The following is a 13,449-nucleotide window of genomic DNA, read 5'->3' on the forward strand; positions in this document are numbered from 1 at the left end:
AGTTAGTGTACCTTATGTATACTGCACCTGTGTATACTGTTTACTTTACTTACTCATAGCATTATATTCAGAAGTGTTGTATTGCCCATAATTAAATATTTAATTCATACAATAATTTTATATTTATATAATATAACTGATAGGGCATACAGACTCTCATCTGTACCTTCATATTCAGAGTTAATTATATTGTTTACACTGCTTATTTTATCTTTATTATACTGTTCTTGCCTATTTTATGTCTTCTACTATTACCATGCCCATACGTTTAAGTTTATTTGGATCCCCATTTAGCTGTTACAAATTGCAACAGCTACTCTTCCTGGGGTCCACAGAAAACAATAAATACAAACAAACACAATTCAAAATAAAACCAACAATAACAAACATACAAACATACATACATACATACATACATACATACATACATACATACATACATACATACATACATACATACATACATACATACATACATACATACATACACATACATACATACATACATACATACATACATACATACATACATACATACATACATACATACATACATACATACATACATACATACATACATACATACATACATACATACATACATACATACAAACATAACATAATCAAACAACCCCCCCCCCACACCCATGCAACCCAACTCATTACATTAGCATTATATCAAAATATTACAAAATGTAAAATAATTAAATGTTATGTCAAGCATTGTGCCTGTACCCAAAAGTAACCTCTTTACTTGTTTTTTAAAGCTTTATTTGCTTGTTGCTTGAGTAATTGCATATGGCAACCTATTCCACTGTGAGATGGCCCTATACATAGCAGTTATTTTCATTGCATTTGATCTCGGTAGAGGAATTGAAACATGGCCCCTGGTAACTTGTCTTGTCCTGCATGTGCTCATGTCTGTTTTGGGAAAAGGTTATTTTTGAGTACAGGCAGCTTGGTTGTTTAGACACAGTTATATTTCTGAATAGTGTTAGTAGGCTGCGTGTCGATCTGTCCTCTACTTTCAACCACGCAAGATCCCTATGCATTTGGTCTACACCTGTTCTCATAGAACACCCGAGTGCAAGACGAGCTGCTCTATTCTGCACATCTGACGTTTTTTTTAGATCTTTTTTTGCTGCACTTGACCAGATTGCTGGGCAGTAGTCAAGGTGTGATAACACCAAGGTTTGAATAACCTGTAAGAGGGTAAGTGGCCTTAATAAAGAGGAGTATCTTCTTATCATGGATATTCCTTTCCCCATTTTACTAGTACCCATACCTGTACCTCCCCTCGCTGCTATGATGGCCAAAATCAATTGTATCTTATCTTACTTGATGATATCAAAGTGTTAGCGCTTTAGGGTTTTTGGATTTGGGAGAGAGTTGCTCATTTTCACTAATATTTGTGTACTGTCTTAGACTAGAGGAATACAATTTGGCGTAGTTCACCTTCAAGGTTGAAAATCAGCTAAATGTAATTGGTACTGGTAGCTCGGTCAGAAAGGCACACTATAAACAGGCAGGAAGTCTGCTTTTTTCTTTAGTGTTCTCAGAATAATAAGACAGTTGCTTGCTGTGTACATTCTGCCTGTGGCATCAGAGCACTGTGCATCTCAGGGAGAGCATCAACATACAAAGTGCTCCCACTTAAGGTCTTATTTGCGATATACATCTTAACATCCTGCTCATCCCTGTATACAGTATGCAAGTAAACACATTCCCATTTTTGTCGTAAACTGAGCCAACCCAGACTTCAAAAACCAAAAGGGAAATATGATAGTATGTAAAATATGTGTACTATACAGTATTTGATAGTGTATAATGTCTGTACTACAGGTATACTATATATGATATTGTGTATAATGTGTGTACTATACATTATGATAATGTGTATAGTGTGTGCTATACTAGATATGATAGTGTATATAATGTATATGCCTCAGATTGTGTGTATAATGTGTGTACTTCCGGTTTAGCTACAATATGTAGCGCACGCGTTTGGTAACAGCTCCACTCCCGTCACCGTTAATTTCATTCAAAAACATTATTTTAACAAATACCAATGAGATTAAACCACATCGTATGTATTAATAGGAACTTCTACTAACTATATCTAACACGAAGCAGTAAATCCGACGGCGACGATTGAGACACGTTCAAAAAAAATAACAGGCGACGCGGCGGCAGATCCGTTGTTGACAATCCCCGATGGGGGGAATATAACGGAGAATATACCGGGACCATCGGCGACTGGCTCCGAGAGGGAGACAATAGAGGACAACATAACGGGAACGACAGGAAAAAGTACTGTGAAGGACAAAGCAGAGGATTTTGAGAAGATAATAGCCAACAAATCCATCGGTCCCATCACTGCACCTACAATATCAACTGACACAGGCAGTGCAATTACACAACCCGACTTCAACTCTCTGACTAGCCTGATTAAGGAACAGATGGTAGCTTTCAAATTACACGTCGCACACATCGATGCTAAAATCGAAGAAGTTATGAAAGCGGTCGCTGTACAGTCCGTGCGAATCACGACAGTGGAGAATACGGTGACAGAAATTACACGGGTAGTCAAAGAGAACGAGAAGAATGTCAACGATGGATTGATAGAGTTAACGAAGGAGATAAAAAGGGTGGAAGAAGTCGGAGGAAAATACAAGAAGTCAAAGATGAAGCGATGGAGAGGCTGCTCGAGACCCAACGTTACTACAGGTGAAATAATATCCGCATTGTGGGGCTTGATGAATCAGTCAATTGCACAGACGACAAGTTTCCAACAGTGTTAACAGAGATTTTGGGTAACAACATTCTAACCACAGAGCCGATAGTGGACCAATGTTACAGAATCGGTACTCGAGACCAAAGAGGCAACGGTCCAAGAGTCATCATTGTTACTCTGCGCAAGACGGCAATAAGAGATGACATCATCAGAGTTGCACCCAACCAAAGGGGGAAACTGAAATATGGTGAAAATTCAATATTTATCTACGAAGATCTATGCAAAGAGGCCATCGCTCAGCGTTTCCCCTACAAGGAGGTGATGCAGAAATTGTTCAAGTGTGGCCTCAGACCAAGGCTAATATACCCGGCACTATTATCGATCGTGGGAAAAGACGGCCGGAGGGAAGGATTACGCACGCCTAAAGACGCAGAGGAATACTTGAATCTACATGGAGCAGCTCCCCCAGGGCAGAACGCAACACTGTCTCGCACCAGATAAGCCTACTCATCTCTCTCTTTCTATTTGTATTTCAGTATTAGAATGACTTTACCACGACTCAACAAAAGTAGCAGATAATATGCATGCCGGCAACACCAAGGCACAAGGTGTATAATATGGTTCGTAATGCATTATATTTACAGACTTCTGGTCTCCGTGGAGACAAGAATATATCATTGACACTGTGAACAATCTGGAATATTCTGGGCTCATCGCTCGACTGCTCTGGGACACTAAGGAATATCCCGAAGTAGTCATGAACCCTGGGTAGGAAGATCATTCTGGAACATAACAGCAGTCTGTTCGTATATACTAGGGTATTCTACAACCTTCTAGAATATAATGCACCATTACAACGAAGGCCTGCAACTTTAACATTAACATCCGGTGCATGTGTATAAGCATTATGATCAATTGACTGAAGTTTAATCAGGCCTTAATAAGGCTTTAAAAAAAATCAGCCACACCTAAATGTATGAGCACAACAAGGTTATTCTAATAATTTAAATAATCACTCCACTGATTTAGAGATTGGCACAATGTAGCTCTAAAAGTCTCTGTTTTTCTCTTTTATCTATGTATTCAATTTTATTTTAGTGGTTTCTCCACGTTGAGTTTTACTTTAGCTCTCACTCCCTTTTTTATCTTACATTGTTCTTTTCTATTTTTCTTCATTTTAAGGTGTTAGTGTTTGTCTCCAATCTTTTCCTTTTTCTGATGTTTCCTACATAAGTTAGTAGAAGGTTCAAATGAATATATCAATGAAGGTATTCTTTTCTTCATTTTTCATAATATTTTACTACATTAAGGGAAGGCGCAAGACCAAAAGCGACATTCTATTGAATTAGAATGAAAATGTTAGATCCTATGGCAATTAGCATAGGAAGAGTAGGATTACAAAGCTCAGTTTGGGCAATCCGGTGGCCTAAGGGAGGGAGTCATACGCGGAGGATGTGTCTATGGAACACAGGCCTGTACGACTCTCTGGGAGAGGGGGAAAAAGGGGATTTTTATTTGTATATATATATGTTTTTAAGCTCGGCTCTCAACGGGACCTAAATAATTGGATGTACATCTATTGTAGCTTCGCACTCCAGAAGCATTACCAAAAACTACACAACAACATGTATAGATTATGGCTAGTTTGAATATAATGATATGGAACACTGGTGGGATAAATAAACAACACAAACGCAAAAGCGTGCTCACACTGATGAAAAAAGAACATGTGGACGTGGCTCTACTAAGTGAAACGCACATTTTAGAGAAAGACATAGATACGTTAGCGGACAACACATATCATAATATTAGTCACTCTTCCTTTGGTACGAGAACTCGAGGTGTAGCCATAGTCGTTAGACGTAAGTTAAATATTGAATTAAAGGGAGTATGGTCGGATGCAGATGGTCGTATAACTATAGCTATGATTGTACACAATAACAGGAAAATAGCGTTGGCAGCGGTATATGCCCCAAATTTGTACGAAGAGGGTTTCTTCTCTACACTAACCAATGCAATGTTAGACCTTCCCGATTACTCATTTATAATAGGTGCAGATTTTAATGCCATTTGGAATCCAAGGATGGACAAATCTTACCTCGCCTTTTCCAGCGAACAAAAGAATTAATCTAAAGCATTAAAGGATTGGTCGAAGATTACAGGTGTAAATGACTTATGGCGATCACTTAATCCCACGACCCGAAAGTACTCTTGTCGATCTGCGAGACATAACACATTATCCAGAATAGATTATGTCTTTGCATCCCCGAGACTATTTGATAAATATGAAGTGGAAATGATACCCAATGCACTATCAGATCACTGTTATTTACTCCTAAAAGGAACATTTGGTATACTATCTTCCCGAGCCCCAAGACGGCGATTTAAATCGATGCTGCTTAATAACAAGGAATTCATTACACAACTCAAAGAAGCTCTTATAGTATTCCTGCGGGAGAATGCAAACTCGGTGCAAGACCCCAGAATAATATGGATGTCGGTAAAGGGAATGATCAAGGATTTCACTGATAGCTTTTCCTCCAAAATGCGCAAGAATCAATGCACAAAACTGTCTGAACTGGAAACGCTTTACTCAACGTTATTTAACTCTTTAAAATACAACAACTCAACTCGACTAGAAAATCAAGTTAACGTACTAAAAATAGAGATCAATGCCATATACAGACAACAATCGGAAATACAAATACGCAGCACAAGACAACAGCAGTACTCCCAAGGTTCTAAACCTAGTCACCTATTAGCCATGCGATTAAGAATGAATGCAAAATGTACAGATATAACTACCATTAGAGCACAACAAGTACTTGAAACAGACCCTGAAAAAATAAACGATACATTCAAAGAATTCTACTCCGACTTATATAAATCAGAAACAACCTTTGATCAAAACAAAATGGACACATATCTTAATCAAATTATTCTCTCTAAACTTTCAGAGGATGACGCTAAACAGTTAGAAACACCGATCACACTAGAGGAACTCAAGAAGGCCATATCCGAAATGCAAAGTGGTAAGGCTCCTGGAAGAGACGGTATCCCACCAGAAATGTACCTTTCTTGTTGGGACATAATTGGACCCTTATTACTAAATATGATCTTATACTCAGTCAAGGAGGGGAACTTCCATAAAAACGACAATATTGCACTCATAACAGTCCTTCTCAAAAAAGACAAAGACCCCACCGAGTGCGGTAGTTACAGACCCTTAAGCCTCCTCGGAACCGATCTCAAACTGTACTCTAAGGTATTAGCCATCAGATTACAAAAGCATATGACGTCTTTAGTTCATCCGGACCAAACTGGCTTCATAAGAGGCCGCCTGATCACTGCTCTATTCTGCACATCTGACGTTTTTTTAGATCTTTTTTTGCTGCACTTGACCAGATTGCTGGGCAGTAGTCAAGGTGTGATAACACCAAGGTTTGAATAACCTGTAAGAGGGTAAGTGGCCTTAATAAAGAGGAGTATCTTCTTATCATGGATATTCCTTTCCCCATTTTACTAGTACCCATACCTGTACCTCCCCTCGCTGCTATGATGGCCAAAATCAATTGTATCTTATCTTACTTGATGATATCAAAGTGTTAGCGCTTTAGGGTTTTTGGATTTGGGAGAGAGTTGCTCATTTTCACTAATATTTGTGTACTGTCTTAGACTAGAGGAATACAATTTGGCGTAGTTCACCTTCAAGGTTGAAAATCAGCTAAATGTAATTGGTACTGGTAGCTCGGTCAGAAAGGCACACTATAAACAGGCAGGAAGTCTGCTTTTTTCTTTAGTGTTCTCAGAATAATAAGACAGTTGCTTGCTGTGTACATTCTGCCTGTGGCATCAGAGCACTGTGCATCTCAGGGAGAGCATCAACATACAAAGTGCTCCCACTTAAGGTCTTATTTGCGATATACATCTTAACATCCTGCTCATCCCTGTATACAGTATGCAAGTAAACACATTCCCATTTTTGTCGTAAACTGAGCCAACCCAGACTTCAAAAACCAAAAGGGAAATATGATAGTATGTAAAATATGTGTACTATACAGTATTTGATAGTGTATAATGTCTGTACTACAGGTATACTATATATGATATTGTGTATAATGTGTGTACTATACATTATGATAATGTGTATAGTGTGTGCTATACTAGATATGATAGTGTATATAATGTATATGCCTCAGATTGTGTGTATAATGTGTGTACTTCCGGTTTAGCTACAATATGTAGCGCACGCGTTTGGTAACAGCTCCACTCCCGTCACCGTTAATTTCATTCAAAAACATTATTTTAACAAATACCAATGAGATTAAACCACATCGTATGTATTAATAGGAACTTCTACTAACTATATCTAACACGAAGCAGTAAATCCGACGGCGACGATTGAGACACGTTCAAAAAAAATAACAGGCGACGCGGCGGCAGATCCGTTGTTGACAATCCCCGATGGGGGGAATATAACGGAGAATATACCGGGACCATCGGCGACTGGCTCCGAGAGGGAGACAATAGAGGACAACATAACGGGAACGACAGGAAAAAGTACTGTGAAGGACAAAGCAGAGGATTTTGAGAAGATAATAGCCAACAAATCCATCGGTCCCATCACTGCACCTACAATATCAACTGACACAGGCAGTGCAATTACACAACCCGACTTCAACTCTCTGACTAGCCTGATTAAGGAACAGATGGTAGCTTTCAAATTACACGTCGCACACATCGATGCTAAAATCGAAGAAGTTATGAAAGCGGTCGCTGTACAGTCCGTGCGAATCACGACAGTGGAGAATACGGTGACAGAAATTACACGGGTAGTCAAAGAGAACGAGAAGAATGTCAACGATGGATTGATAGAGTTAACGAAGGAGATAAAAAGGGTGGAAGAAGTCGGAGGAAAATACAAGAAGTCAAAGATGAAGCGATGGAGAGGCTGCTCGAGACCCAACGTTACTACAGGTGAAATAATATCCGCATTGTGGGGCTTGATGAATCAGTCAATTGCACAGACGACAAGTTTCCAACAGTGTTAACAGAGATTTTGGGTAACAACATTCTAACCACAGAGCCGATAGTGGACCAATGTTACAGAATCGGTACTCGAGACCAAAGAGGCAACGGTCCAAGAGTCATCATTGTTACTCTGCGCAAGACGGCAATAAGAGATGACATCATCAGAGTTGCACCCAACCAAAGGGGGAAACTGAAATATGGTGAAAATTCAATATTTATCTACGAAGATCTATGCAAAGAGGCCATCGCTCAGCGTTTCCCCTACAAGGAGGTGATGCAGAAATTGTTCAAGTGTGGCCTCAGACCAAGGCTAATATACCCGGCACTATTATCGATCGTGGGAAAAGACGGCCGGAGGGAAGGATTACGCACGCCTAAAGACGCAGAGGAATACTTGAATCTACATGGAGCAGCTCCCCCAGGGCAGAACGCAACACTGTCTCGCACCAGATAAGCCTACTCATCTCTCTCTTTCTATTTGTATTTCAGTATTAGAATGACTTTACCACGACTCAACAAAAGTAGCAGATAATATGCATGCCGGCAACACCAAGGCACAAGGTGTATAATATGGTTCGTAATGCATTATATTTACAGACTTCTGGTCTCCGTGGAGACAAGAATATATCATTGACACTGTGAACAATCTGGAATATTCTGGGCTCATCGCTCGACTGCTCTGGGACACTAAGGAATATCCCGAAGTAGTCATGAACCCTGGGTAGGAAGATCATTCTGGAACATAACAGCAGTCTGTTCGTATATACTAGGGTATTCTACAACCTTCTAGAATATAATGCACCATTACAACGAAGGCCTGCAACTTTAACATTAACATCCGGTGCATGTGTATAAGCATTATGATCAATTGACTGAAGTTTAATCAGGCCTTAATAAGGCTTTAAAAAAAATCAGCCACACCTAAATGTATGAGCACAACAAGGTTATTCTAATAATTTAAATAATCACTCCACTGATTTAGAGATTGGCACAATGTAGCTCTAAAAGTCTCTGTTTTTCTCTTTTATCTATGTATTCAATTTTATTTTAGTGGTTTCTCCACGTTGAGTTTTACTTTAGCTCTCACTCCCTTTTTTATCTTACATTGTTCTTTTCTATTTTTCTTCATTTTAAGGTGTTAGTGTTTGTCTCCAATCTTTTCCTTTTTCTGATGTTTCCTACATAAGTTAGTAGAAGGTTCAAATGAATATATCAATGAAGGTATTCTTTTCTTCATTTTTCATAATATTTTACTACATTAAGGGAAGGCGCAAGACCAAAAGCGACATTCTATTGAATTAGAATGAAAATGTTAGATCCTATGGCAATTAGCATAGGAAGAGTAGGATTACAAAGCTCAGTTTGGGCAATCCGGTGGCCTAAGGGAGGGAGTCATACGCGGAGGATGTGTCTATGGAACACAGGCCTGTACGACTCTCTGGGAGAGGGGGAAAAAGGGGATTTTTATTTGTATATATATATGTTTTTAAGCTCGGCTCTCAACGGGACCTAAATAATTGGATGTACATCTATTGTAGCTTCGCACTCCAGAAGCATTACCAAAAACTACACAACAACATGTATAGATTATGGCTAGTTTGAATATAATGATATGGAACACTGGTGGGATAAATAAACAACACAAACGCAAAAGCGTGCTCACACTGATGAAAAAAGAACATGTGGACGTGGCTCTACTAAGTGAAACGCACATTTTAGAGAAAGACATAGATACGTTAGCGGACAACACATATCATAATATTAGTCACTCTTCCTTTGGTACGAGAACTCGAGGTGTAGCCATAGTCGTTAGACGTAAGTTAAATATTGAATTAAAGGGAGTATGGTCGGATGCAGATGGTCGTATAACTATAGCTATGATTGTACACAATAACAGGAAAATAGCGTTGGCAGCGGTATATGCCCCAAATTTGTACGAAGAGGGTTTCTTCTCTACACTAACCAATGCAATGTTAGACCTTCCCGATTACTCATTTATAATAGGTGCAGATTTTAATGCCATTTGGAATCCAAGGATGGACAAATCTTACCTCGCCTTTTCCAGCGAACAAAAGAATTAATCTAAAGCATTAAAGGATTGGTCGAAGATTACAGGTGTAAATGACTTATGGCGATCACTTAATCCCACGACCCGAAAGTACTCTTGTCGATCTGCGAGACATAACACATTATCCAGAATAGATTATGTCTTTGCATCCCCGAGACTATTTGATAAATATGAAGTGGAAATGATACCCAATGCACTATCAGATCACTGTTATTTACTCCTAAAAGGAACATTTGGTATACTATCTTCCCGAGCCCCAAGACGGCGATTTAAATCGATGCTGCTTAATAACAAGGAATTCATTACACAACTCAAAGAAGCTCTTATAGTATTCCTGCGGGAGAATGCAAACTCGGTGCAAGACCCCAGAATAATATGGATGTCGGTAAAGGGAATGATCAAGGATTTCACTGATAGCTTTTCCTCCAAAATGCGCAAGAATCAATGCACAAAACTGTCTGAACTGGAAACGCTTTACTCAACGTTATTTAACTCTTTAAAATACAACAACTCAACTCGACTAGAAAATCAAGTTAACGTACTAAAAATAGAGATCAATGCCATATACAGACAACAATCGGAAATACAAATACGCAGCACAAGACAACAGCAGTACTCCCAAGGTTCTAAACCTAGTCACCTATTAGCCATGCGATTAAGAATGAATGCAAAATGTACAGATATAACTACCATTAGAGCACAACAAGTACTTGAAACAGACCCTGAAAAAATAAACGATACATTCAAAGAATTCTACTCCGACTTATATAAATCAGAAACAACCTTCGATCAAAACAAAATGGACACATATCTTAATCAAATTATTCTCTCTAAACTTTCAGAGGATGACGCTAAACAGTTAGAAACACCGATCACACTAGAGGAACTCAAGAAGGCCATATCCGAAATGCAAAGTGGTAAGGCTCCTGGAAGAGACGGTATCCCACCAGAAATGTACCTTTCTTGTTGGGACATAATTGGACCCTTATTACTAAATATGATCTTATACTCAGTCAAGGAGGGGAACTTCCATAAAAACGACAATATTGCACTCATAACAGTCCTTCTCAAAAAAGACAAAGACCCCACCGAGTGCGGTAGTTACAGACCCTTAAGCCTCCTCGGAACCGATCTCAAACTGTACTCTAAGGTATTAGCCATCAGATTACAAAAGCATATGACGTCTTTAGTTCATCCGGACCAAACTGGCTTCATAAGAGGCCGCCTGATCACTGATAACATAAGACGAATACTGCACGTACTAGATGCCGACAAGGACGACACCATACCTAAGGCGATGCTGTCCCTGGATGCTATGAAAGCCTTTGACAGGCTGGAATGGTCGTATCTATGGGCAGTATTAGAAAGGATGGGTTTAAGAAAAGGATTCATTGATATGATTAAAGTATTATACAAAGACCCATCGGCCATGATTACAACAAGTACAATCATCTCCAAAATCTTTCCGGTATCACGCTCAGCCAGACAGGGTTGCCCTCTTAGTCCCGGACTATTCGATCTATCAGTAGAGCCTTTAGCACAATATATAAGACAATCCCAATCCATAGAACCAATCGTAATCAAGGGCACACAACATAAAATTAGTTTATATGCGGACAACGTAATATTGTTCATGCAAAACCCCAAAACCACATTGCCTCATCTGCTCAAGTTGATTGAGAACTTTGGTGATTTATCTGGATTTAAGATAAATTGGCCGAAGTCGGCTTTCCTTCCACTTAACACCCCTGCAAAAAAAGATATAACCCTCCCAGGAGAGATACCTATGGTAAAACATTTTAGATGCTTGGGAGTGGAAATATTCCCCACCATAAGACAAACGGTGAAGCACAATTACACAAAAATCCAAAACAAAATCAAAGACGACTTTGATAGGTGGGCAAAACTTAAAAACTCAGTACAGGCACGGATATCAATAGTTAAGATGGATGTACTACCTAGAATCAACTTATTCAGTTCAATGCTACCGTTACCCCCTCCAGAGGGTTACTGGAAAAGATTACACTCCTCCACATACAAATTTATTTGGAATAACAAACCACCACGTATAAAAAGATCCACCGCACAGAGAAATAAAGCAGACGGTGGCATGGCATTTCCAGATTTTTTCCACTATTTTAAGGCGTACACATTAAGACCATTGACAACATGGTTTGATCCCCAAGCATTAGTATCCTGGAGAAAATTAGAAGAAAACATAGTAGCCCCACATAGACTGAAGGACATAGCATACACTAATCTACCAACGGAAATTTGGCCCCATAATTACTCATGCAATCCGGATATGGCGTGAAACACAAAAAAATATCCCTAACCCACATAAATGGCACAATCATACTCCCTTATTCAATAACAATGCACTCTTAATTGAAAAACGACCTATAAGACTCCCTATATGGGAAGAGCAAGGCATACACTCATTAGGGGATGTTTTTAACAAACAGGGTGTTTGTAGTTATGGAGAAATATGCAAAAAATGTAATCTCACCAAGTCCACATGGCTTTTTTACATACAGTTACGGCTATGTTTGAAGTCTCACGGTGTTCCATTAGACATACCAATTGAACACCACAGATACCACAAATTCTTCTATGAAAGAGAGACATCGAGAGGTTTTGTTTCAGATTTTTATCATCAATTACTAATGTCCTCGTATGAAACCCTCCAACTAGACTCTGTCTGGAGGAGGGATATACCAGACCTGGAAAGTGACTTTGATTGGCAAGGAGCCTGGGCAAATGTCCGACTTACATCAAGGAACCCGGACCATCAACAAATCAATCTTAACTATATGCACAGGACATACTTGACTCCTATAAGACTGAACAGAATGGGTCTTAAACAAGACTCCAAATGCTCCCAATGTACAAATGTGGACGAAGGGACATTTATGCACATGTATTGGGACTGCCCACCAGTTAAGACATTCTGGAAAGATGTGACCCAACAATTATCAAAACTCGTATCTTGGAATATACCTGTACACCCCTCTGTATTACTATTGAATGATGTTTTTGAGTTTGCAGTAAATCCACAGCTAAAGAGATTGGTTTTATCGGGTATCACAGTAGCTAAAAAGCTGATCGCATCACGCTGGTTTCAACCGGAAAAAATTTGCCGGAAAGTTTGGTTTCTTACATATCTCGATGTGATTTATCAAGAAATATCTACAGCAAGAATTCTGGGTCTCAATGAATCCAAAATGTCAATGTGGTTAGAAGTGGTGGAGAGAATAAAAGCTAGCTTATAATGGTAGTGTCTGGTTAGGAGCGAGGGATAATGGAGGTACTATCCAAAGAGGGGTCCGGGAGGGGGGGGTTCGAGCTGGAGCATATGTGTGTAGGTTTTTAGATAACAGGTATTAAGGGTATATCCTGTATAAGACATTGGTATAAATGGTAATTTTGTTGGATATACACTGTATATTAATGCTTGTGTATCTTATCGTGTGTTGTCATGTTTGTTTACATGTGTGTTTAAAAAATAATAAAAAAAAAAATTTGTGTACTATATTGTATATGCCTCCTTGTGTGTATGTGTGTACTATACTGTATATGCATCAGATAGTGTGTACAACATGTGTACTATTTTGTA

The sequence above is a fragment of the Notolepis coatsorum genome (genome assembly GCF_963971535.1).
Source record: "Notolepis coatsorum genome assembly, chromosome: 11".
Taxonomy (NCBI): Eukaryota; Metazoa; Chordata; class Actinopteri; order Aulopiformes; family Paralepididae; genus Notolepis; species Notolepis coatsorum.